Genomic DNA, 27965 nt, shown 5'->3' on the forward strand with positions numbered 1-27965 from the left:
TAAGCCTCAGCCTCCTGAGGTTTACAAATGGAGAGAATCGCACCTACCTTTTAATATTACTGTGAGGATTTAGAGGCCACTATGTAAATCACCTGGCACATGATAGAATGAAAATAACTTTTATTTGGCATCAGTCAGATGTAGGATTTCAATCCTAATTTCTCCACTTCGTAGGAATTTTTAAAAGGACATTAACTTAATCACTTTTTAGACCTCAGTTTCCTTATCTGTAAAATGAGACCAAAGTTCCCAATCTTGTAAGATTCTAGGGAGACAATAGCACCTGACAGAGTATAAGACAGTTGCACACACTCTCAATGAATCTTTCTCTTCTACCTTCTGGACAAAGTCACAATCTGTCGGACATGTCTGAACTTTACGCGAAGTCTTGTGTGTGTGTGTGTGTGTGTGTGTGTGTGTGTGTGTGTGTGTTTCTTTGTTTTACAGAATGAAACTCCCAGTGAGTATTAAATTAGTTTGAAGGCCTTATTTGGTTCAGTAGAGTGCTTGTTTTGATATCTTGGGAAAGCAGCATCCATTTTCTCTTTCTGATCAACAGAAATATGTTTTCATGAAAATATTACTTTTGGTTTTCTCTCTTAACAAATGTGTACATCTTTTACCCCCAGGGTACCATTTGAATAAAAAGAAAGAAAGATATGAGAAAGAGAAAACGCACAATTTACTGAAGTGGGTATTTTCAGATAGTATGAAAAAGAAAAGAGTATGTATAGAATATGCCATTTGAGCATCTTGATGAACTTATTTTTCACAGTTAACTGAAAGAAACAATTTTATCCTCATATATTTTTTTTCAAGGATTTGGAAAATGCTAAATAAGAGGGAACCAATAAAGTAGGAAAAATAGTACTCTCACCAGAATACAGAGACTCTTTGCTTCTCACAGGACTCTGAAAAAGACATGCCCTTAAAATTCAGATTGTTTCACATCCTTTGTAATCCCAGAGGAATAGTTCCATTTCTGATGAACTGGAGGGTGTAAGCTTTGAAATCTGACATGCCCTGATTTTAATCCAAGCTCTGTTGCTTACCGTTGGCAATGCATTTAACCTCGGCAAACTTTCATTTCCTTAGATGGGAAAAGAAAAAAATGGGCAGCCTAGTTCTTGCCTGATATTGTTTTTAGTAGGAACAAATAACATAATTGATGCATGGTAAAGCAATTAGCACAATGCCTTGTATAGAATAGATAATAAATTCTAGCGGCCCTTATCTTTTTCCTGTAGGTCTATTCAATAGTGTGAACTTGATAATCATAGATGACAGATACAAGTAAATAAAAGGACCTGTTGGAAGAATGTATCCATGGAATTTATCTCATTTTCATTAGTACAAATCAGTTTGAAGAACCATCTTCTCTTGAGAGAAGCAGAAATAATTGAATTGTGTTTATACTTGGTATAACTTGATTTTAATTTTGATGAGCAACATAAAGATCCGATCTGTATTATGATGATTAATTACATTATTTTTGAGAAATATAAATGCTACCATTTGTTGACTTATTCTGAATCAGGTGCTTGCCTCTTAAGGAAAGAAATATATATCTTACAGGTAAGGAAAACAAATTCAGAATGGGAAGATTTCCTCAAGTTTACACAAGTAATGAGTAGAAGAGTCTGGATTTGAACTTGGATTCTCCCTTTCCATGTTTGACATTTTGTACCATTTGGTGACAGAATAGACCATTGCTACAAACATGCACATTATTTAGTTCATAATATAGCTAAATCTATGATAATATTTTAAAAATTCTTATTTTCATATATCTCTGGAAAAGCATAAATAATCTGGAGGTATGATAATTTCATTTTTGTCCATTTTTGGTGTCAAACTCTATTTTATTGAGTTTATTGGTAAGTGACTAGAATGTCATACCATTATATATATATCATCTTCCTAGCAAATGAGAGCAGCCTATGGCTGGGGTAGCAATACTACATATTTACTGACAAATCAGGGAAGTAAGACATATTTTTTTAAGAGTTTTTACACTTCCAGGAAGAAGGGAACTAACATTCAAAATGTAGTTACAATATGACAGGAATCTAGGTAGGGGCTTAAAATGTATTCACTCATATAATGATCACAACAACAACAACAACAACAACAACAAAAACCAAAATGAGCCAGACAAACAGTATTATCTCTATTTTATAGTTAAAAATGAAGGCTTTGAAAAATATAGCTAGGTTTTAAGGACCGAAAAATGTACTTATATGGAAAATCTCATTCTATGATGATGCTTATGAATGAAGTATGAGTTCTTTCCCCTAATTTTCTACTTACCTAGACAAGGAAAACATCCATCACTTTTCCCAATGGTGCCTTGGCTCATTCCAGGGTCAGGCTGTCTTTCAAGTAATTGATGTACAATTTGAGAAGAATACATGGCTGGACCATCTTCAGCAGACCCCTCAGTCTGCAAGCTCAGAAGGGTGGGGTATAGGGAGGACACACGGATGATGTAAAATGATGTGATGTGGAAATGATTTTTAATCAAGTTCAGTCAAGGAAGCCTCTCTCCAGGTGTAACCAGATGCAATCAATAACTGACATTTCTAGCCCTCTTGTCTCTCATGTGATCTTATTGAACACAAGTTTAATTGACCTGAAAAAGAAACTTACTTCTTTGGATAGTTATGTGCACTGCCAGCAAAATAAACTTCCCTCATTTCTTGCCATGCATGGGGTTTTGTTGGACGGTTTTACATAGTAAAACAAACAAATGAAAAATAGTAGAAAGTTGTCAGATCACTAGGCTGCAAATGCTTGAGAAATAATCTATGAAGCTACTGTGACAATGAGAAACATTATAAAATGTGGTAAGGATTTCCTTTCATTGGGCTTGCTCATTCCAGAAATGAAATTGGATTGGTTACCAGGGAGAAATTCCATTGCAATCATGCCCAAGAGGGACAAAGTGACACAAAGGTGTCAGACTTATATAAAACTTAACTCCCTTGACATTTTATATTCCATGAAGAACCTACCTCAAGGAGGTAGACTAGAAGAAATTCCTCAAGGAAAAATCTCATGTATTGGAACTCAAGCTATGCACTTTGTCCCTACATGCCTTGCTTTCCTCATCTATAAAATAAAAATAAGTCCTACATTATTAGAATGGTGCAAAGATTTCTGGATTTAAGCAACTCAAGATAATTTAAATTATGCTTTCCCCTCGATCAAGTTTCTTTTGCATGTTGAACATCTTGGTGGCCTATAATGTGAGCTTCACATTTCTTATATGTACAATGAGAGTGTTAAGCTAGATTGTCTATAAAGTCCTTCATGACTGTAATGCCAAATACTTGCACTTCCACCAATATCCTAGGAATAAGGCAGGCTTGCAGTTATAGAATATTCCAGGCTCAGAGAGCTGTTTTGGAAGACATGCTTTTATAGAAACCCCTTGAGTTAGGAGACCTTCACTTGAGTCCCACTTGAGTCCCACCATATCCTTGCCATGTGGACTTTGGCAAGGCATTTCACATCCTTACACCTGAGTTTGTTCAGCTATAATATGAGGACAGTAATAATCTACCACACAGATATTTATTAGATTGTATATATGGAAGTACTCTCTATACTATAAAATCCTGTACACATTGACATATTTTGACTGTCATCTAGTACAGCCCATTCATTTATTTTTTACCCAACAAAGAGCTTTTAAAATTCATATTTAAAAAAATAAATGTAAGGGCACCTGGGTGGCTCAGTTGGTTAGGCATCCAACTCTTGATTTTGCCTTGGGTCATGGTCTCAGGGTTGTAAGATTGAGCCCTGCATTGGGCTCTGAGCTTAGCATGGAGTCTGCTTGGGATTCTCTCTCTCCCTCTGCCCCTCTCTCCTCAAAATAAATAAATAAAATCTTTGAAAAAAATAAATGTAATTTATGTTTTTATCAAGGTTATGCATGCTCATGGTTTAAAGGGTCAATCACCTCTATGGAGCCCGTTACATAACAAGTAGTTCGATGCTCCCTCTCCCTGCAATCACTGGTATCTGTTCCCCAGAGGCAACCATTGTCAACTCTAAGTTGTTTTTTTTTAAGTCTTAAACTTCTGTGCATCTAAATAATATCCATATAGTGCCATTTCTTGATTCTTCAATTCTAAGCATTATATTGACCTACCAATTACAGAAAATGAGAATTTAGCCAATTTATATCCCCAGCACTCTACTACTAGCAAACATATGCACAGTAGTTATATTTCCATTCTCCCAATATAAATATATGATAATATCACTTTGGTTAGATCTATCATCAGTGCTTAAATTAACCTGAGTACATAAATGCTATTCACAGCTGAGCAACATAGGGTACTATCCTTTTCTTCCTTTCTTGTGTGATTATTTCTCCCAGAGTTAATAATTGGTTTATTTTCTTTACCCACTACATTTTCTTTTTATTTATTTATTTATTTATTTATTTATTTTATTTTTATTTTTTTTTATTTTATTTATTTTTATTTCCAGCATAACAGTATTCATTATTTTTGCACCACACCCCGTGCTCCATGCAATCCGTGCCCTCTATGGTTTTGTTAATTCAGCCTCCAGCTCTCAATATGTCTCAATGGATTAAGTATTTTTGACAATTTTTTTCTTTTTGGAGACATCGCTGAAGGAGACTTCTCATCTTTCAATCTAGGCTTGTTGGTCGCTAAGGCTACTGCCTGATGCCATCTGGAGATTACTCTTTGTCATCACTCTGGGGATTTCTTCTACTTCTCTGATATTGAATTTCACTACTTGGGCCCCATGTTTGCATCTTTATTGGTTTATTCCCTTGCTTTAAAATGGAGTACCTTCTCCAGTAGCTTCCTGTAAATATGTGTATTTTGAGAATTTACATCCAAGAACATATTTAGTTTACCTTTAGGTTAATTTAATAGTATCACTAGGTTTGGAAATTAAGTTGAAAATAATTTTTCCATATAATTTTGATGGCATCACTCTAGTATTACTGTTAAAATGTCTGGGGAGGTTCTGATCATTTGTATACTCAAACATTTTTCTTTCGAAAAACTTAAAAGATCTTCTTTTTCCCTGGTGTTCTGAAATCTCATGGTGATGCACTGAGATCTATGTTCATTTATTATGCTGGTGCTGGGCCTTAAACTAGATGGTCTTTATGTTCTTCTCCAGTCCAGAGATTCAGTGAGCCTCTTCTTAACTATTTTTAACCAAGAACTTTAATGTTCCTCTCTCTAACACTACAAACACACTTCTATAATTGCTCTTATCACAGTTTCATAGTGAGTTGGCTATATCCGTAGCATATGGCATAATGTGCCTCATAATGGAAACTCAACTGACTTTTTCTGTATAAATGAAAACAAAATTACTTGTGATCTTCTGGCAACATGGACATAGAAACATGTAATATGGATATGAAAAATTAATAATAGCTTGAGTGGTATTGGTTTTCTGAAAATATTACCTCTGTTTGAGGTTTTACTATTTGCTATAAATTTTGTAACTTTTGGTAATAAGTGACTTAGTTATCAACCTGGACTATTCTAGACTTCTATCTGCAAGCACTTGAAACTTGGAAGGAGAGAAATAAAAATAGTTTAAGGTTCTTGAGGTTTCCAAAGACCTTTAAACACCCATTGTTGGTTATAGTCAAAATGTTTATAATAAAGGAAAAGGAAGTATTCTGGATACAGTTTCCCCTTTAACATTTGTGAGTCCCAAGATAAGAATATACATGGTGGCCCACATGCACATGCACATGCATGTTTAAATATTTAGAATTCATAACTCAAGCTTTAAAAATGTTAAATAAAATGAGTTCTAGCCTCATACCTTAATAAATACAATTTCATCAAGACCTGGAAGGCCAAATTACATTTAAATTCTGGGATTTCTTGACAGCCTAGGAGGAGCCAGTTCTCAGCTCTAAGCTTGTCTCTCTTACCTTCTTACTTTCAGTTGGATCTGTTAGATATTTGAGACACTCAGCTGGCATGCATGTAGACACATTGACACTATAGTCACACCCACAAGTTCCATTCACATGCTTTTGAAACAGTCTTCCTTGGTCAACAGTTGGGAAAACAGTTAAACATACTGGTGACTGAGTCAACACGTGGGAGGGCAGTCTTGGACCAGAGGCCTAAGCAAACGATGAAAGTGGTCTACACGTCAGTTGGGAAAGCAAATCAAAGGTTCTACGGAGAGAAATCTAGAGGGCAGGCACAAGTTCCAGATAGGCATGTCCTCTTGGCCCCATGGACCCCTCCACAGGAGGACAGTCAGAATGGGGGCCTCTAGGTGCAAGGTAAAGGGCAGTCCCCTTCTGACTGGGGCTGAAGGTAGACACCCAGAGAATAAAAGAAACCTGGCTGTGATCATTTGGTCAATTGATGGCAAATCTGAGAAGGAAACACAGGCTGTTCTGATCGATTCCTTTGGCCTCTAACTACCTCTTCCAACTCCATAATCAATTCCATTAACCAAACAGGGAAGAAGTAAGTTCAGTCCTTTTACTTTTACTTTACACAAAAACAAAACAAAACAATGGAACATGAATCTTCTTGATAGCTTATACTAGTCCAGCCTAGATCATAAGTCAGAATTTAAATGTCTTGTGGTTTGAGGTAAGGGCTGAGCTGATGTTATCCTCCCCTTTTATGAAGCCTTAGAGGCTCACAAACCCAGATTTAGGCTTGGCGGTTTGGATATTAAAAACTGGTTCCTTTCCCTGGGTTTTATGTAACCACTTCAAATTCCAGTAGGAAAGAAATAAGGGCTATGGTAGGAAAGCTCAGAGTACAAAAAATGCCCACAACAGGGTCCAGGGAAGACCCTCAACTCAAAATATATTTGTTCCTGATAGATTGCATGATGAATCTAGAAGAAGCTAAATTTTGAATTTCAAAAATTTTGTAAATGGTTGGGGTGCCTGCGTGGCTCAGTTGATTTAGTGTCTGCCTTCAGCTCAGGTCCTGATCCTGGAGTCCTGGGATTGAGCCTCATTTCAGGCTCCCTGCTTAGCAGGGAGTCTGGTTCTCCCTTTACCTCTTCACCTTTGATAGTCAAAGGAACACTGCTCAGATTTGTACCCAAGATAAGAAACTACCCATCTTTAAATTAGAATAAGGAAATGTTTTCGCCTCTCATTTCCTTACCTCCAGGGTCATCTCATGCCTTTCAATTCATATGGCCTCATTCAGAGTTCTCTATTTGTGAAATTTGACTGTGCCATTATAGGAACTTACTAAAAAGCACCTAGGCTTATTTAAGAAGCAAATACAACAGAGCATAAACACTGCTATTGGCTTGGCTCTTCGGTGTACTTTCCTTAAGAAACCAACTGCTTATTTCAATAGTGCTCCTTTGCTCAGTACTTTTTTTTTTTTTTTTAAATATTTTATTTATTTATTTGACAGAGAGAGAGATCACAAGTAGGCAGAGAGGCAGACAGAGAGAGGGGGAAGCAGGCTCCCCTCCGAGCAGTGAGCCCAATGTGGGGCTTGATCCCAGAACCCTGAGATCATGACCTGAGCTGAAGGCAGAGGCTTTAACCCACTGAGCCACCCAGCAGCATGGCATTTTATCCTTTCCACAAAATTTGGCTCTCTAGGCTCTTACCATGTGAAAAAAAAAAAAAATCTATTCACCAAGGTGTAAACTGTGCAGCCACAAATAAAAACATAAAAAGAGGATATTCAGATTTCTGCTTCTGGTTAGTATGCGGAAACATGTAAGAGACCTTCATTCTTGACAAAACAGTAAGAAATCACTAAATAAAACAAATCTGAAATAATTGAACTTTAGAGGGATGGGCTCTTCCAAGGCAAGCAAGGGAGAGAAGATGTCCCATACCTGGGTTCAGTTGTTGAGATTAAGGGTAAGGTCAGCAGGGGACCGAGGCTACCAGAGAAGGCTTGCTTCAGCATGAAGAAACCTACCAAACTTTGGCAGACTTAGAGATTGATATCATCAGATTTGAATCTGGAGGAGCTCTGAATGCAGAAATAATCCTGTCTGCCCAGCATTCACTGATTTTCCTGAATAAACATAGGCAAGAGGAGAAGCAGCCTCACAAGATGATACAGCACTCTAGCAGAAAGAACTCTCAAGATCTAGCAGTCTCTTGTATTCAAAAATCATGTGCTCTCAAAGCCATATGGTTTTAGACTCACTGCCTTCAAGTCTCATGATCTCACAGTCTTGCTGTTTTGAACTTGGGATCACTACGCTTAGTGGCTTTAAAGTCTCATGGTCTTTGGGTCTCACCTTCCCTCAGTTTTGAGGGCTAGCCATTGTCCTGTCCCTGGGCCTCCCAGAGAAAGAAGCCCGAACTTTCCTTCAAACTGTTTGAAGGCAGAGGCAAATTGAGTCTAACCAACACTAAAACCAAACACCCAATCAATTCAACATCTGATCCCTTCAAAGATTTCAGTGGCAACGCAAGAAATGAATTAGAGGCTGTGTTGAAAAGCAAAGATCCCTTAAGCCCAAATTCCAATGGCTGTCTTGCTAGGGAATGAAATCTACAATTATGCCCCCAAACAGTTCAACTCCTGATTGGATCATATTGATTAGCCCCTCCAAGTTGCACATACCCACTTTCTTTCTTCAGACTGTACTATTCTTTGAGACCCACTGTGCAACATATAATAGAAAATTATGAAACAGGCACCAATCAGGGAAATGTGACAGAGTTAAGAGAAAATAAGTGAACAGTAACAAAGCAACAAGCCAGATGTTAAAATTAACAATTTCCTTAAAATAGCTATCAAATATTTTAAATATGTTAGTAGTTTAAAAAGTGTGTTGCGTGTATTTTCCTCCAGTTTATAAACCCAATAAAATATTATTGATGTTTTCCTTCAAATAGTAAATTGTATTTTAAAGAATTTAAAATGGAAAAATGCTTTATATTAAAGACATGTTAAACAATCCACAGAAAAAGTTAAGAGTAATGGATAAAGAGAGAGAGAATCTCTGAAGAGTTTCAGAAACAATAAAAAAGGGCTAAGTGGAGATCCTGGAATTGAGAAATGAAGAATCTGAGTGAACATTTTAGGGGTGCTTGGCCAGCTCAGTCAGTAGAGCATGCAACTCTTGCTCCCGGGGTTGTGAGTTTGAACTCCATATTGGGTGTATTTTATTTTTATTACTTAAAAATTAAAAAGCAATTGAAATGAGTGTTTTACTGCATGAAGTTAACATTAGATTGGATTAAACAGAAGTAAGGGACAGTGAATTAGAAGAAAAATGAATTAAAATCATCCAAACTAAAACATAGAGAGAAAAAAAAGGATAAAATGCAAAAAGAATGGAGCCTCAGCAATCATAAAATAAAGTCAAGTAACCAAACATACGTGTATTTGGAGTCCCAGAAGGAAAGAAATAGGAGACTAGGACAGAAAAGGTAATCAAAGATTTTCAGACCCAAATTTCCACACTTGAATAAAAAACATAATGCACCAATTCTGGACTTTAGGTGAATCCCAAGCAGAATAAATACAAAGAAAACCCCAGACAAAGAAACCCCAGACATTACATATAGGGGAACAAACACAGCTGATTTCTCATGGAAGACAATGGAATAAAATCTTAAAAGTGCTGAGATATGAAGACCTACCCTAAAAGAAAGGGATATTTTTCAGGCTACAGTGGAGTTATACCAATTGAAAATTTGAATATTATAACAGCTGAAAATTTGAAAGGAAGATATGGAGTTCACTAGAAATGGTAAATATATGGTTGAATATACAAGATGATTTTCTCCTTTTAAAATTCTTTAAAATAGAGTTTACTATTTCAATGAAAAAATAATATATTATGGGGTTTATAATGTATAAAAAGAAAAAATATATTACAACACTATCAAAAATGAAGAAAACGTGTATTTAAAATTATATTAAATTTTACAATATAATTATAAGGAAAGAGGAATGCAAGTTAAGAATGCATATTGTAACCTCTAAGACAACCACGATTAAAAAATAAAAGAGAGTATAGTTAAAAAGCTAATAGAAGAAATAGAATGGAATACTAGAACATTACCAAGTAATCCAAAAGAAGACAGGGAAGGGCAAGAAAAGAAATAAAGAACAAAGAGGCAATAAAGCAAATTAGAGCAAATGTGGACTCAAGCCTAATTATATTGATAAATACATTAAAGGTAACACTCCAGTTAAATGGAAAATACCGTAAACTGATTAAAGAAATAAGACCCAACTATAAATTTTTTACATAAGAGACATTTTAAATGTAAAGACAGAAGTTGATGGGGCACCTGGGTGGCTCAGTCAGTTAAGCATCTGCCTTTGGCTCAGGTCATGACCTCAGGGTCCTGGAATCAAGCCCCATGTCCGGGCTCCCTACTCAGCAGGGAGTCTATGTCTCCCTTTCCTTCTGCTTGTCCACCCACTTGTGCACACACTCTCCCTCTCAGAAATAAATAAATAAAATCTTAAAATAAATAAATAGACACAAGCTGAAAGTTAAGGATGAGAAAAGATATACCATGTAAATACTAAGATTAAGGAAGTTTTTTTGGCTCTATAAATATCATGAAGTAGATATAAAGAAAGGAGTATTACTAGAGATAAAGGGGATAACTTTATAAAAAGAAAGACAGTCCTGGTACAACTATGTGGGTATACTAAAAACCATTTAATTGTATAGTTTAAATGTGAGAATTACATGGTAGATAAATGATATTTCAATAAAGTCATCGCTTCTCGGCCTTTTGGCTAAGATCAAGTGTAGTATCTGTTCTTATCAGTTCAATAAAGTCATTAAAAAGGAAAAGAAGAAAGGTGACCTGGAAGGTTATTGAAATGATTTTCATTGAGTAATACACTATATCACACTCCTACTGGTTTCAGCCATTTTTTCTGCTTTAGACATAGACTGTATTGAATTAAATTAGCCGAAAACTCTTATATAGTCAAAAGCCCATCTTCAGAGTCATCAGACTTTAAGAGATGACCATGCTGATATTATGTTTATTGTTTCATTTATTTTTTTATTCATCTCTTTATCTGTTATACCATGAATGGTATTTAAAATAGCTTTGTTCATGTAATAGCATGTTCATCTTTATGTTTTAAAAGTAACAAAATATGTTTACCTTTATACTGTCATGTTATTATCTCAATTAATTTTTAAAATTCTTACTATAGAAAAAAGAGACATAACAATTCTAGTATCTATGTACTTAATAACAAAGTTTCAAAACATATAAAACAAAATTTGACAGAACAAAAGGAAAAAATAGACAATTTTAACAAATATTAAATATAAACATATAAGATAGTTAAATATTTTAATAACCCTCTTTCAGTAATTGCCAGAACAAGTGGGGGAAAAAATCAGTGTGGGTATGGGAAATTTGAACAATATTACCAGTCATCTTAACCTAAGTGGTATTTATAGAACACTACATCCAGTAACCACAGAATACACTCTTTTCAAGTGCACATGGAACTCTCAATAGTAGAACATATGCAGGGCTATAAAATGTCTAATACATTTTAATGGACTAAAATAATCCAGAGTATGCTTCCAGAATGTAACAGCATTAAGCTAGAATTCCACAATAACCTCTCTAGAAAATTCAACAGAACTTGAAAATGAAACACACTTCTTAAAAATCATTAAAAAAGAAATAAAAATAGAAAATATTTTGAATTGAATAAATAATAAATACTTATATCAAAATGTGTGGAATGCAACTAAACAGTTCTTAGAAGTGGGATACTTGGCTTGAATGATATATTAGAAATGAAGAATGAGATAAAATCAATTACTTAAACTTCCACCATAGGTAATTAGATAAAATAATAACAAATCACATTCAAAATAAGTAGGAAAAAAAAAGATGAGAGCAAATATCAATATAATAGGCAAGAGCAAAAGGGTAAATAAAGACAAAATTTGACTTTTTTTTAAAAAAGATGTTATTTATTTATTTGACAGAGATCACAAGAAGGCAGAGAGGCAGGCAGAGAGAGAGGAGGAAGCAGGTTCCCCGCGGGGCAGAGAGCCTGATGCGGGACTCGATCCCAAGACCGTGGGATCATGACCTGAGCCGAAGGCAGAGGCTTTAACCCACTGAGCCACGCAGGTGTCCCAAAATTTGACTTTTTGAAAGACTGATGAAATTGATAAACCTTTAGCTAGGCTGATAGAGGGGGAAAAAAGAAAATATAAAGAATAAGATAGGATAGCTCTATAGATCCTCTACATATCAGAAAAATAATAAATGGATTCTATATATAACTGTGTGTCAAAAATTGTGATGACTTAAAATATTTGTGATGACATAGATGAAACTGAAACATGCCTTAGAACTAGAATTTTTCACAATGAAAACAACAGGAACAGATGGTTTTATTGGTAAATTCTATTAATAGGTGAGAAAAAATCTTATTTATCAATCTTATTCAGATCTTAAGATTTATCAATATTATTCAGGCTCTTTCCAAAAATAGAGGAGAGAATAATTCTCAAATCATTTATTGAATCCAGGATGATTCTGATATGAAACTCAAACAATATATGAGAAAGGAAATAATAGACCAGTATGCCCCATGAACATAAATGGACAAATCCTTAAGAAATGTTAGCAAATCAAAGCCACCATTGTATAAAAATGATAAAGCAGTATGACACAGTAGGAATTATCTCACAAGATATTACATTGGTTCAGCTTTTTAAAAAATTCATTTACCACACTGGCAGAGTATAGGAGGAAAAGATGTAATAACCTCAACTGATATGGAAAAGCACCCATTCTTAATAAATACTCTTATAAAACTAGAAAGGCAAAGAAATTTCCTGATAAAGGGCATCTGTGAAGTCTATGAAAAGCTGGTAGCTATCATCATGCTTGATGTTGTATTGAAGGTTTTTCCCCTCAGCTTGGAAACATAGCCAGGGTGTATGATCTCAATATTTCTACTCAACATTGTTCTGCAGTTCCTAGCTAATTAAAGGCCACTTTAATGTGAAAAAGAAAAAAAAATTGCACACATAAGAATGGAAGGAATAAACATTTACTTCTTTATGAAGAGAAACCCCTGCATTTGTGTAGAAAGTGCTAAGAAAGACACATGAAAATGAATACAACTAATAAGTGAGGTTAGTCCATTCTCGGGATATAAAAAGACAACAATTGTCTTTTCCATTTTCTAGCAATGAACAATTAGAAAATGAAATATTTTAAAGAGTAAGAATGTGACAGGAGAGTAAAAGGACCCTAGGCTGTCTCTTCCCATGAATACAACTTGATTTAACACCCCAGAAATTAACCTAAGACTGGTAGAACAAACTTCACAATTAAAGGTAGAGAAGAGGCCACACTGAATAAGCTAGGAAATGTGCAGACATTGTTTGGGAGAGAAACAGATCATGGCTACTGTGGTGGGAAGGAGTCACGGTTACAGAAAGGGGTAAGAGACAGACTAGCACATAGGAGAGTATGAGGAATATGAATCCCCATAGCAATTGGCTTGAAAAGTAGGAGGGGCTAAATTTTGTGTTTCTGCAACCAGCAGGGCTCGAAGCCTGGAGTTTTAAAGGTCAGTGTGCTCAGCTCTGGGAGAGGTCAGAGGGCATTGGGGCTGCTCTTGGCGAGAAGGGGCAAATAGTCTGGGAACACAGAGCATGGAAACAGTGCACTGAGGAGCTTGTGGGGCACAGAATGGGGAGGTTATTTGCTCATCTCAGAGAGAGTGTTCACAGAGAGACCCCACTGGGAAGAGAGAAACTAGGTGACAGCATTCCCCTCCTTCACCCCTCGCTATAAGTACAGGGCCACCTGTGGGAACCAGCCCAGCACCAACAATCTCTACCCGGCATACTTACATCAAGTCCTGCCCCCGTGCTCCCGTGGAACCACTCCTCCCTGTCACACTTGCCTCAGTCCTAGTGCAGTGGGCCCCTTCTCCTGCAAGACTAGCACAAAACTCTGCTCACACCATGTCTCCTGACTTGGAAATTTTGTGGAGACTTGGTTCTGGTGGTGGTGGTGACAGGCCTCATTTCACAAACAGACCTGAGCAGACCTAGTTAAAACATACCACATTCGAGACAGGGACCAAACACTGCCCACAATAGGCAAAGAGAGCTTCTGCAGACAACTAGCCTGAAGGATAAAGCGGCCAAGACAAAAAAGCAAAGCACATGCAGACACAGAGTGGAGATACTCCTGGAAGAACCAGGTATTAGGGAACTGAGGCAACTACACAGCAGGGCAGCACAGTACCTCTTCTTCATAAAGCCATTACCCTTGAGACAACTGACTTTCCTAGCACAGAGAAACAGCCACAAAGACTTAGATAAAATGAGAGGATGGAGAAATTTATCCCAAACGAAAGAACAGGACAAGACCATATCTGGAAATCCAAGCAAACCTCATCTAAATAACATGTCTGATGGAGAATTTAAAGCAATGATCATAAGGATACTGACTGACTTGAGAAAAGAGTGGAAGATATCAGCATGACTCTTATCACAGAGATAAGAATAACATAGCAGAGATAAAGGGCTTAATAAATGAAATAATAATGTGCTTGTCTGAAAGAACAGGAGGATGGAAGAAGCAGACGAATGAATTAATAACCTAGAAGACAGAATAATGGAATGTAATTAAGCTGAAAAAAAAAGAGAAAGAATTATTAAAAATAAGAATAAACTTAGGGAACTTCATGATTCCATCAAACATAACATTCATATTATAGGAGTTACAGAAGAAGGAGAGAGAGAAAAGGCAGCAGAAAATTTGTTCGCAGAAATAATAGCTGACAACTTTCCTAGTCCGGAGAGGGTAACAGATATCCAGATCCAAGAGGCACAGAGTATTCCATCAAAATCAACAAAAGCAGGCCAACACAAAACATCTTGTAATTAAATTGGCAAAATATATGATTAAGAAAAAAATTTTAAAGCAGTAAGACAAAAGAACAGTTACACATAAGGGAAAAACCCCATAAGGCTAGCAGAGAGTAGCATTATATATTCAAAGTGCTGAATGGGAAAAATTTGCAGCCAAGAATATCTAGTAAGGCTATTATTCAGAATAGAAGGAGAGATAAAGAGTTTCACAGACAAACAAAACTAACGGAGTTCATGACCACTAAACCAGCCCTACAAGAAATATTAAAGGGGACTCTTGAGTGGAAATGAAATACCCAAAGTGAAAGGATGAGATAGGAAACATAAAAGCATTAAAAATGAGTATTTCTATAGAAAATCGGTCAAGGAACTCACAAAATAAATGGTGAAATATAACAATATATGCATAAGACACAGATAGGAGATGAGAAAAGGATGGGTTCAAACTTAAATGTCCATCAACCTAATATACACTGCTATATGCACAGGTTATGGACAAACCTAATGGTAACCACATATCAAAACCACTAATAAATATGTGAAAAGCAAAGAGAAAGTAATTCAAATATATCACTAAAGAAAATCAGCAGGAGAGAGAGAAATGAAAAAAGGGATAAGAGAAAATCTTCAGAAACAACCACAAAACAAATAATAAAATAGTAATAAATACATGTATATCAATAATTACTTTGAATGTAAATGGACCAAATGTTCCAACAGAAGACAGGGTGAAGAATGGATAAGAAAACCAAGACCCATATGCTGTACATGCTGCCTAATAGAGACTCATTTCAGATCTAAAGACACATGCAGATTGAAAGTGAGGAGATGGAGAAATGTTTGTCATGCAAATGGATGTTAAAAAAAGAAACGAGAGTAGCAATATTTACATAGGAGAAATAGACTTTAAAACAAACACTGTAACAAGAGACAAAGAAGGACACTGTAGGGGATAAACTTATAAGAAGATATAACAACTGTAAATTTTTATGCACCAAAATATATAAAACAGTTAATAACAAACATAAAAGAACTAATCAGTAATAATGCAATAAGAGTAGGAGAATTTAATACACCACTTATATCCATGGACAGATCATCTAAAAAGAATATCAACAAGGAAATGAAACAAAGACTGAATGACACGCTGTAACAGATGGATCTAACAGATATATTCAGAACATTCCATCCTGAAACGGCAGAATACACATTCTTTTCAAGTGCACATGGAACATTCTACAGAATAGATCACCTATGGGCCACAAAACAAGTTTCAACAAATTCAAGAGGATCAAAGTCATACAGTGTATACTTTCTGACCACAACACCGTGAAACTAGAAGTCAAGCACGAGAAAAATATGGAAAGATTTTTATTTATTTAACATGGAGGTTATTTATTTATTTATTTAACATGGAGGTTAAATAACATGCTGCTAACAATGAATGGGCCAACTAGGAAATAAAAGAAGACATGAAAAAGTACAGGGAAACAAATTAAAATGAAAAGACATGGTCCAAAATATCTGGGATGCAGCGATATCAGTTTTAAGAGGGAAGTTTACAGCAATACAGGACTACCCGGAAAAATCTCAAACAGCCTAATCTTATCTAAAGAAGTGAGGAAAAGAGGAACAAAAACCCCTAAAACAAGTGGAAGGAAGGAAATAATAAAGATTAGAGCAGATATAAATGATTTAGAAACTAAAAAGCAATAGAACAGATTAATGAAACCAGGACATCATTCTTAGAAAAATATCAGTAAAATTGATAAATTCCTAGCCAGACTTAACAATAAAAAAGAAAAAGGACTTAAATAAATAAAATCCAGAATGAGAGGAAAAATAACAATTCACACCACAGAAATACAAAAAATTATAAGAGAATATTATAAAAACTATATGCCAAAACATTGGACAACCTAGAAGAAATGGATAAATTCTTAGAAATGAATAAACTGCCAACACTGAAACAGGAAGAAATAGAAAATTTGAACAGACTGTTAACCAGTAAAGAAATTGAGTCAGTAATCGAAAAACACACAATAAACAAAAGTCCAGGACCAGATGGCTTCATATGCAAATTCTATTAAACATTTAAAGAAGAGTTAATACCTAATATTGCCAAACTCTTCCAAAAAATAGAAAAGGAAGGAAAACTTCCAAATTCAGTGTATGAGGTCAGCATTACCCTGATACCAAAACCAGATAAAGACACTACTACATAAGAGAACTACAGGCCAATATCCTTGAGGTATACAGATTCAAAAATTCCCAACAAAATAGTAGCAAACAAAATTTAACTATACATTAAAAAAAATCATTCACTACTATCAGGTGGGATTTATTCCTGGGTTGCAAGTGTGGTTCAATATATTCAAATCAGTGAGATACATCACATCTATAAGAAAAAGGATAAAAAAAGAGAGACAGAAAGGACAAGAACCATATGGTCATTCCATTAAATGCAGAAAATGCCTTTAACAAAGTACAATATCCATTCATGATAAAAACCCTCAAGAAAGTAGGCATAGAGGGAACATGCCTCAGCATAATGTAAGCCATATATGGTCACAGCTAACATCATCCTTAGCAGAGAAAATCTGAGAGCTTCTCCTCTATGGTCAGGAGCAAGACAAGGATGTCCACTCTCACAACGTTTACTCAACACTGTACTGGAAGTCCTAGTCACAACAATCTCAAACAAAAAGAAATAAAAGTTATCTGAATTCAATAGAGAAGAAGTAAAGCTTTTCACTATTTGCAAATGACATGGTACTATATATAGAAAACCTGAAATATTCCACCAAAAAACTGCTAGAACTGATAACTTTCATAAAGTCATAGGATACAAAAATCAATGTACAGAACTCTATTGCATTTCTGTACACTAATAATAAAGCAGTTGAAAGGGAAATTTTAAAAAAAATCCCATTTACAACTGTGCCCCAAATAATAAGATACCTAGGAATAAACCTAACCAAACAGGTAAAGGATGTGTACTTTGAAAACTATAAAACACTGATGTAAGAAATTGAAGATGATGCAAAGAAATGGAAAGATATTCCATGCTCATGGATTGGAAGAAAAATATTGTTAAAATGTCTATGCTATCCAAAACAATCTACACATTTAAAGGAATCTTCATCAAAATACCAATGGAATTTTTCATAGAACTAGAACAAAGAATCCTAAAATTTGTAGGGAACCACAAGACTCCAGATAACCAAAATAACCTTGGAAAAGCAAAGCAAAGCTGGAGATACCACAATTCTGGACTTGAAGTTATATTACAAAGTTCTAGTAATCAAAACAGTATGGTATTGATACAACAACAGACAAGACACATAGGTCAATAGAACAGAATAGAAAACCCAGAAATAAACCCACAGCTATATGTTCAATTAATCTTCAACAAAGCAGGAAAGAGTATCTAATAGGAAAAAGAGTATCTTCAACAAATGATGTTGAGAAAATTGGGCAGCAGCATGCAAAGAAATGAAACTGGATTCCTTTCTTACATCATACACAAAAATAACTTCAAAATGGTTTAAAGACTTAAATGTGAAACCTTAAACTGTCAAAATCCTAGAAGAGAACATAGCAGTAACTTCTTTGACCTTGGCTGTATCATTTTTTTCTAGATAGGTCTCCTGAGGCAAGGATAACAACAGCAAAAATAAACTATTGGATCTACACCAAAATAAAAACTGCACAGTGAAGGAAATCATGAATAAAACTAAAAGGCAACCTACAAAATGGGAGAAGATATTGGCAAATAATATCTCTGATAAAGGTTTAATATCTAGAATATATAAAGAACTTATATAATTCAACATCCTAAAAATAATCGAATTAAAAATAGGCAGAAGCACACCTGTCAGAATGGCTAACATCAACAACACAAGAAACAACAGATGTTGTTGGCAAAGATGTTGGCCAAGATGTGGAGAAAAAGGAACACTCATGCACTGTTGGTGGAGATGCAAACTGGCACAGTCACTCTGGAAAACAGTATGGAGGTTCGTCAAAAAGTTTAAAATAGAACTATAGTACAATCAGCAATCTCCCTACTAGCTATTTACTCAAAGAATACAAAAACACTTATTCAAAGGATACATGCATCCCTTTGGTTGTAGCAGCATTACTTAAAATAATCGAGATATGGAAGCAGCCCAGATGTCCTTTGGTTGATGAATGGATAAAAAAGAAGTGGTATATACGTGTGTGTGTGTGTGTGTGTGTGTGTGTGTGTGTGTGTATTCCATATTCCATATATTCCATATTCCTGAATAATATTCCATATATATATGTTATATTATTCAGGTGCAAAAGAAGAAGGAACTCTTGCCATTTTCAATGATATGGTTGGAGCTAGGAAATGTAATGCTAAGTGAAATATGTCCGTCAGAGAAAGATATGATTTCACTCATATGTGGAATTTAAGAAACAAAATAAACAAGCAGAGGGAGAAAAGAGAGAGACAAATCAAGAAATAGACTCTTAACTATAGAAAACATTGGAATGCCTGGGAGGCTCAGTCAGTTAAGTGTCCAACTTTTGATTTCAGCTCAGGTTGGGATCTCAGGGTTGTGACATTGAGCTCCATGTCAAGATTTTCTCTCTCCCTCTCCCTCTGCCCTTCTCTGCCGCTCTTCAAAACAAAACAAAACCTTTATGGTTACTGGAGGAGAGGTGGGGGGGGATGGGTGAAATATGTGATGGGGATTAAGGAGTGCACTTGTGATGAGCACTGGGCAGGATATGGAATTGTTGAATCACTGTATTGTACACCTGAAGCTAATATGACATTGTACATTAACTAGCTAGAATTAAAGTAAAAACTTAAAAAGTCAAAAAAAAAAGAGAGAAAGTGAATTATTTTAAAAATTGCTTCCATAGCATGGAAGAAAATATAAAATATTAGGAATGAATTTAATGAAGAGAATGCAAGGCCTCCTTACTGATAATGAAAAAAAAAAAACCTTCAGAGAAAAAGCAAAGAGAAAACCTAAATGAATGGAGAGATATACTATGAATTGGAAGATTAGATTTTATGAATTGGAACATTCGATTTTGTTCAGATTTCAACTCTTTCCTAACTGATCTATGGATTTAGCATAATTCTGGTAAAATTGCAACAGTGTTTTTACATAGAAGTAGGTAATCTGAATCTAAAATTTATATGTTTTATATGGAAATGGAATGGATTTAAAAGCATTAAAAAAAACTTTGAAAAAGGGTGTTTGAAGATTTACACTACCTGATTTTAAGACCTACTATAAAGCTACAGTAATTAAAACTGTTTTATTGGCAGGATGATCAATAGAACTGAATAGAGTCCAGAAATAGGTCCATAGATGTACAGGCAATTGATTTCTGACATAGTTGCCAGGTTAATTCAACAAGAAAGGATAGTCTTTTGAACAAATTGTGTTGGATCAGTTGGATACCCACATGAAAAAAAAATCGAACTTTGATCTCTACTTTGCACAATACACAAAAATTAATTCAAGGTAATTCATAGACCTACATATAAAAGTGAAACTTAAAATACTTCCAGAAAAAAAAATCTTTTTGACTTTGAGACAGGCAATGTTCTTTAGGACATTATACAGAAAGCATTAACCATGAAACAAAAAATGGTAAGTTGAGCTTTATCAAAATTTAAAACTGTTCTTCAAAAATGTGCTGGACTGTTTAACGGTCACAACTTCCTTCTCTCCTAATATGCCCATCCCTTTGCAGTATTACTTTGCCATTTCTCACATCCAGAGACTGAGCCTTTTTCTTAGTCCCTTGAATAAAAGCTTGTCTTGTGACTTGTTTGGAACAGAAGAATGTGGCAGAAGTGACGTTTTGCAAGTTCCAGAGCCTTCTATCTTCTGCCTTTGCTCTCTGCAACCCTTCATTGAGGCTGCCATGTTAAGGATGTCAGTCTAGCCTAGTGGAGGATAGGAATTCACGTGGAAGAGAACCAGAGTTCCCCAGAAGCCAATGTTAGCTTCCACACATGGTGCGCAAGGACATCTCGAACCTTGCAGCCCAGCTGACCCTCCAACTGAATCAAGTTTCGTAAATAATCCTGGGCTAAACTACATGACGATGTAATCAAACCATGGAATTGAGAAAATAATCGATCATTATTGCTTTAAACCACAAAGTTTTGGGGTGTTTTGTTATACAGCAAAAGCTAAATGAAAAAGAAAGGAGGTGGGACGCTGTGTTACAAAACCCTGAAACATTGCATTGGCTTGGGGATTAGGTGGCAGATGGAGGCAGAAAGGATGCAGGAAGAAACAGTGTAGACTGAAAGATCACAGGGAAGTTCCACTGGAGGCTGGAAAAAGACCCAAATTATGTAATGATGAAAACACTGGCAAAATTGTTATCTGTAGCAATTAGAAGCTGGAAATGTATTTAATGAACTTGTGGGTATGGATAACAGATTTCTAGGTAAAATGTTGAAAGAATCAATTCATGTTTTATCTACACATGATAAGATTCATGGAGGGAGAAATGAACTAAAAAAGTAACTGGTTTTCTTTTTTTTTTTTTTTAAGATTTTATTTATTTATTTGACAGAGAGAGATCACAAGTAGGCAGAGAGGCAGGCAGAGAGAGAGGAGGAAGCAGGCTTCCCACTGAGCAAAGAGCCCAATATGGGGCTCAATCCCAGGACCCTGAGATCATAACCTGAGCTGAAGGCAGAGGCTTTAACCCACTGAGCCACCCAGGCGCCCCAGTAACTGGTTTTCAAGGAGAAAGTAAGACATGTGTTAGGCTCAGTCTTAGATAAAATCTACTTGGAAATAAAACTAATTTGGGAAATAAATCTACAGTTGACCCTGAACAACCCAAACATTGGGGCACTGACCCCTGTACAGTAAAAAATCCATACATAACTTTTGATTCCTCAAAAACTTAACCACCAGTAGCCTACTGTCTCTGTAAGCCTTACCAATAACATAAACAGTCCATTAGCACATATTTTGTATGTTGTACTGTATAATATACTGTGTTCTTACAATAAAGTAAGAGAAAAGATGTTATTAAGAAAATCATAAGGAAGAAAAAATATGTTTATAACATTATACTGTATTTATCAAAAAAATCCACATATAAGTGAACCCATGTAGTTCAAACCTGTTATTCAAGGGTCAACCATATTTCTTCTTCCCAGTCTCTCCAAGGGAAAGTCTTAAAGTAGGAAATTGCCTCTGGGCAAAGATTAAATTAAGGGTATGGCTCTAAGACAGTTTTTTAGGAGTTTGGAACAAAACCAAGGGCTGCTAAGAATCACAAAGGCTTTGTGCCCAAAGCAGCCCCACACATGGCCTCTAGAGTCAATGTTACAGATGTAGTTTTGGAGGCATTTAATGAATTCTAATGGGAGAGCCATAATTTTTAAAAAGTTGTATTAGAAGAAACAACACCAGCTTTACAGAGACATGGTTCTTCTACTTCCTTGCATTCACCATTTTGTCCCCTCTGAAGTGGCTTCTGCACTTTTTACTCTATAGAAACTGCTGTCTTGACAGTGTGGATGACAATTGTGCCCCCCCCCCCAGCTGCTTATCAAATGGACTTTTTATTCCTTCTTTGTTCCCTTGAACTTTTGGTCCATTTATCACTTGTGCTCCTTTCCATTTCCTTGAAACTCTTCTCTCTCAGTCTGACACTACACAAACCTACTTCTCCTTTGGCTTCTCCAGTTACTTCTTCTCTAAACTCTTTATGATTTTTCTTCCTCTTTCTCACTAAACAAGTCTAGTTCTCGGCCATCCTCTCTTCTTTCTCTATATTTATTTTCGGGGTAATCTCATATTTAATCCCATGACTTAAATTTCATGTCTGTATGGATATTTATATCTGCATCTGCATACCCTCCCCTCATTTCAGAACTCTAGACCTCTCATTTCAACTACTTTAAAATCAATGTCAGCCGTTTGAAGCTCAGCTCACTTAGGATAAGGCCTGAACTTTGCCATTGTGTCTCCAGAGCCTCACATAGTGCCAGGCACAGCATCTGACATAGAGTGGTTGTGGAATTTGGTGATTTATTGGGTGTTATGGGTGGCTAGGTGTTCAGTATGGCAATGATCCCTAATTTATTATTTGGGTTACTGTAGAGATGACCAAATCTGAATCACACACTGTAATCTGGAATTTAAAATGTTCCACAATCTGGCCACTACTTAGTGATCTTCAACCATTCCCTTTAACCAAACATCTGCTTTTCATCTCCTGGGCATGCGCCAGACAGTCCCACCTACTGAGCCACTCCTTCCATCTGGAATGCACTTTCTCCAACTTACTACCCATGCTTTAAGACTCAACTCAAATAGCATTTTATACAATTAGAATAGTTTCTCCAATTACCCCAAGCAAAAAGACTTGTACCTCTAAGGACTTATCAATCTTGTTATACGTACCGATCATATAACATTCCTTCTTACTTGTGTTGTAGCCATTCACATATATGTTTTATTGTACCTATGAGACTTAAAGCTTTAAGAGGTAAAGATTGTGTTTCATTTATATTCTCAATCTCTCCAAGTACCTAGCCCATCATGTGACATGTAATAAATGCTTAATAAATAATTATAAAATGGAAGAATAGAATAGAGATGAATGAATAATTGAAGGCAAAAGAAAGAGTGAATGGATGAAGTCTTTGAGAATAACTATTCCCCAGTTGCTTTTACATACATACCCCTCAGCAAGTTCTTAATAACTGTACTGAATGTGCGAACACTGAATGAAGTGTGTGTTCAAGAGAAAATAAGAGACCAAGAAATCAGCTTGTCGGAAGAACTATCAAAGTTTGGGCTAATTGATCCATGGCTCAAAGTTTGTGGCTTTTGGTCCCAGGTAGAACGCCTGTGCCAATTAGTAGAATAGACAGTAAAAGTAGAAGCCAAGTGAAATGTTTATACTTCTCTAGGCTCACTATATATAAATTATTAATACTTCCTGATACTACATTTTCCCTGAATATATTTAAATGTGAATACATTGATAGAAGAAGAAAATGCATTTATATTTCCATTGCTCCAATAAACTAACATTTATAATATATATAAATATAAACTAACATTTAAAATATATTTCTGATTACCAAATAAATACTTTCATTGTAGAAAACTTATAAAGTGGAGAGAAGCACAAAAATGAAATTAAAATCACCTATAAGCTCTTTCTTGTGATATAAATTAATTAATATATTGAAATCTATTATTTTAGAGATTTTTTATAAGTATAGAATGATTGCATCTTCTAATCTGTTTTCTTTCTCTTAGTGTACTTAGAATATTTTCTGTGATTAAACTCTTGTAATAGAATGTGACATTCAGTGGTTGTTACATGTTCCATAATATTCACATATCAATAGTCAATTTTTTATTATGTGACAATTAGCTTGCTTTGAACATTTTATAATTATACATAAGTCACTGTGATAAACATTCTGTCCTCAAAGCTTTAGCACCTCTCTTATTATAATTATAGTCAATTCTAGTTGTGGAATTACTGGTTCAAAGAATGTGCACAATCTTATGGGTTTTCATACATACTGCCAGATTTTGTTTGCTTCATTTTGCTTTTAAGAAATTTATACTCTCATCAATACTGTGTGAAATTTTCTATTTCCTCACACGCTCTTCAGAAGTTTTATAGGTAAACAGTTAGCATTCATTGCTGTTTAATTTACATTTATCTCTGTACTTGTTTATTCAATACCTTCCCATGTTATATAAGCTCTTTCTATTTCTTCCTTTGCACTTGATGGTTTATATCCTTTGTCTTTTGCTTTTGTATTGATGATTGCAAGGCCTATATATATTAAAGATATTAATCTTTTGTCATATATTATCATCATATTTTCCCAGTCTTTTTATGCTTGTGAACTTCATTTATGTTGATTTTTTTAAATATATAGAAAACTTTGACTTTATGGTGTCTGATATATCATTCTTTACCTTCACAAATTCTGTCCTTACATGTATACAGATTGATGTGCTTTTGCTTGTTCTTTTTATATTTTAACCTCTTAATCAGCACATAGTTTATCCTGAAGATGGTGTGGGGTGGGATTGTGATTTTACTTTTCTCCCCAAATAATTAGGTAAGACTTCTAGGACTATAATTAAATAATTCCTTTATTTGAACAATTTGAATACCACTCTTACTATTAAATTGTAAATTAAATTCTCTACTCTAGACTTTCTATTTGTTTCATTTATCTGTTTATCTCTTCTAAAAGGACATTATGTCAGACTTATAAGGTGTATAAATATTTACTAAAGTAATTACATCTTTCTTCTTCTTTTTAGAAGATTTGTTGGCTCTTCTCTTCTATTTATTTGTCCAGATAAACTTTTAAAATGGTTTACTCAAATTCCATAAAAGTCTTTTTAAGATTTGTCTGGAAACTCCTTAAAATTCATAAATTAAATAATGGTGAACCGATAACTTGCAGAATCTTATTTCCCCAACCAGAAACCTGATTCTATTCCAACTGTTCTTTAGCCTGTCAAATTTTCTCATGCATCAAGCAAATTTTTAAATTTCATTTATGGCTAAGAATATCATTGTGTTGTTGTTGCTATCATGAATGGAACCTTGATTCATTATATTTCTAACAGAATATTGCTGACTTATTGTGAAATAAGTCAGTCAGAGAAAGATAAATATCATATGATTTCACTCATATGTGGACTTTAAGAAACAAAACAGGTGAACATAGGGGAAGGGAAGGAAAAATAAAATAAGATGAAATCAGAGAGGGAGGTAAACCATAAGAGACTCTTAACTCTAGGAAACAAACTGAAGGTTGCTGGAGGGGATGTACGTGGGGGGATGGGGTAACTGGGTTAGTACATTAAGAAGGACATTTGGTGTAATGAGCACTGGGTATTATATGCAACTGATGAATCACTAAATTCTATCCCTGAAACTAACAATACACTATATGTTAATTAATTGATTTTAAATTTAAAACAATTTTTAAAAGAAAAATAATAAATGAGTACCCTTGTTAAAATTTTTTTTTTAAACAAGAACATCTTTTACTTGAAGCATAATTCAGAATGCAGGGTTCTAAAGGATATATATAAAGTATTCCATCCAAGAAAAATAGAATACACATTTTCTTCAAGTATACACAGAAGAATCTCTTGTTAAATCACATAAAAAGAGACATAACAAATATTACAAATTGAAGAAGATTGAACTCATACGAAGTATATTTTCTGACCACAATGTTATAAAAGTAAACATCAAAAATAAAACAAAGCTGTAAAATCTACAATGTAAATATTAAGTACTTAATATGCATATATTAAGCAACACATATTGTACAAGCAATGGGACAAAGAAGAAATCAAATGGCAAATCACAATATATCTCAAAACAAAAGAAAAGAAAACATAATATTCCAAAATCTATGGGATTCAGCAAAAGCAGATGTTAGAGTGAAATTTATGATATAAATGCTTGAATTAAGAAAAAAAATTCAAATAAAACTAACATTACACCACAGGAACTAGAAAAAGGAGAAACTTAGCTGAAATTTAGTAAAGGAAGGAAATAACAAAGAAAAATTAGAAATAAATAAAATAGAGACCAACACAAACAATAGCATAACATTGAAAGTAGTGATCAGTTTTTCCAAGAGCAATAAACAAAATTGGCAATGCTTTAACTGCATTTACTAAGAAAAAAGGAGAGAAGACTCACAAACCTAAATGAGAAATGGAAAAGAAAATAATACAATAACAATACAATAACCACAGAAATAGTGTGGTAACAGATTACAATAAACAATTATATACTAACAAAATTAGATAACTTAGGAAAAAAAGACAATTCTAAAGAGGCAGAAGTTACCAAGATTAAATCATGAGCCTAAAATCCAAGAAGTAGGAAATCTTTTTAGACCAGTAACTAGAATGAAAATTGAATTAAGAATCAAAAATCTCCCAGCAGGGAAAAAACCCAAGACCACAAGATTTCATTGGTGAATTCTTAAAAAAACATTAAAAAAAGTAATTCATGGGGCGCCTCAGTGGCTCAGAGGGTTAAGCCTCGCATTCAGCTCCGGTCATGATGTCAAGGTCCTGGAATCGAGCCCCACATTGGGCTCTCTGCTTGGCAGGGAGCCTGCTTCTCCCTCTCTCTCTGCCTGCCTTGCTGCCTACTTGTGATCTCTCTTTCTGTCAAATAAATAAATCTAAAAAAAAAAAAGTAATTTGTGACAATCTTTATCAAAATCTTACAAATAGTGGAATAGAGGGAACACATTCAAAATCTTTCCATGATGCCAGTTCTACTCTGATACTAAGGCAGGGTAAAAACAGTACTAGAACAAGGAAGTCTAGTTTGTCTCATATAAGTATTGCTACTCTGACTTTCTTTTGACATTCCTTTGTGTAATAAACATTTCTCTACCACCTCACTTTCAATCTGCATGTCTAAATGAGTCTCTTGTACACAGCATATAAATGAGTCTTGGTTTTTTGTTGTTGTTTTTGTTTTCTTACCAATTGTTACAACCTATGTCTTTTGATCAAATGTTTTTTTGATCAAAATGTTTAGCCCATTTACATTCCAAGTAACTATTGATAGACATGTATTTATTGCCATTTCATTACTTGCTTTGTCATTGTTTCTGGAGCTTTTCCCTGATTCTTTCTTGCCTTTGTCATTTTTGGTCTCTCCTTTGCACTCAAAGAGTCTCCTTTAATATTTCTTGCAGAGCTGCTTTAGTGGTCATGAACTCCTTTGGTTTTTGTTTGGGGAACTTTTTATCTCTCCTTGTATTCTGAATGATGGTCTTGCTGAATGGAGTATTCTTGGCTGCAGATTTTTCCCATTCAGCACTTTGAATTTATCATGCCACTCCCTTTTGGCTTGCCAAGTTTCTCTTGAGAAATCTCCAGCTAGCCTTATGGGCTTTCCTTTGTTAAATTAAGGACAAGTTAAGGACTTTTTTTTGTCTTGCTGCTTTTAAGATCTTTTTCTTAATCACTATATTTTGCAAATTTAATCACAATGTCTCGGTGTTGGCCTGCTTT

The 27965-nt window shown here is 34.9% G+C and overlaps 1 long non-coding RNA gene and 1 pseudogene across 1 annotated transcript in view; both read left to right on the plus strand.

The window, feature by feature from the left end:
* The window catches only part of LOC116584205, a 92302-nt gene that overhangs the window by 23616 nt on the left and 40721 nt on the right, over nucleotides 1-27965 (plus strand). The gene's annotated exons all lie outside the window — the stretch shown is intronic.
* LOC116585310 lies at nucleotides 10726-10889 on the plus strand (annotated as a pseudogene).

Source organism: Mustela erminea, chromosome 2, assembly GCF_009829155.1.
Source record: "Mustela erminea isolate mMusErm1 chromosome 2, mMusErm1.Pri, whole genome shotgun sequence".
In the NCBI taxonomy this organism is placed as follows: domain Eukaryota; kingdom Metazoa; phylum Chordata; class Mammalia; order Carnivora; family Mustelidae; genus Mustela; species Mustela erminea.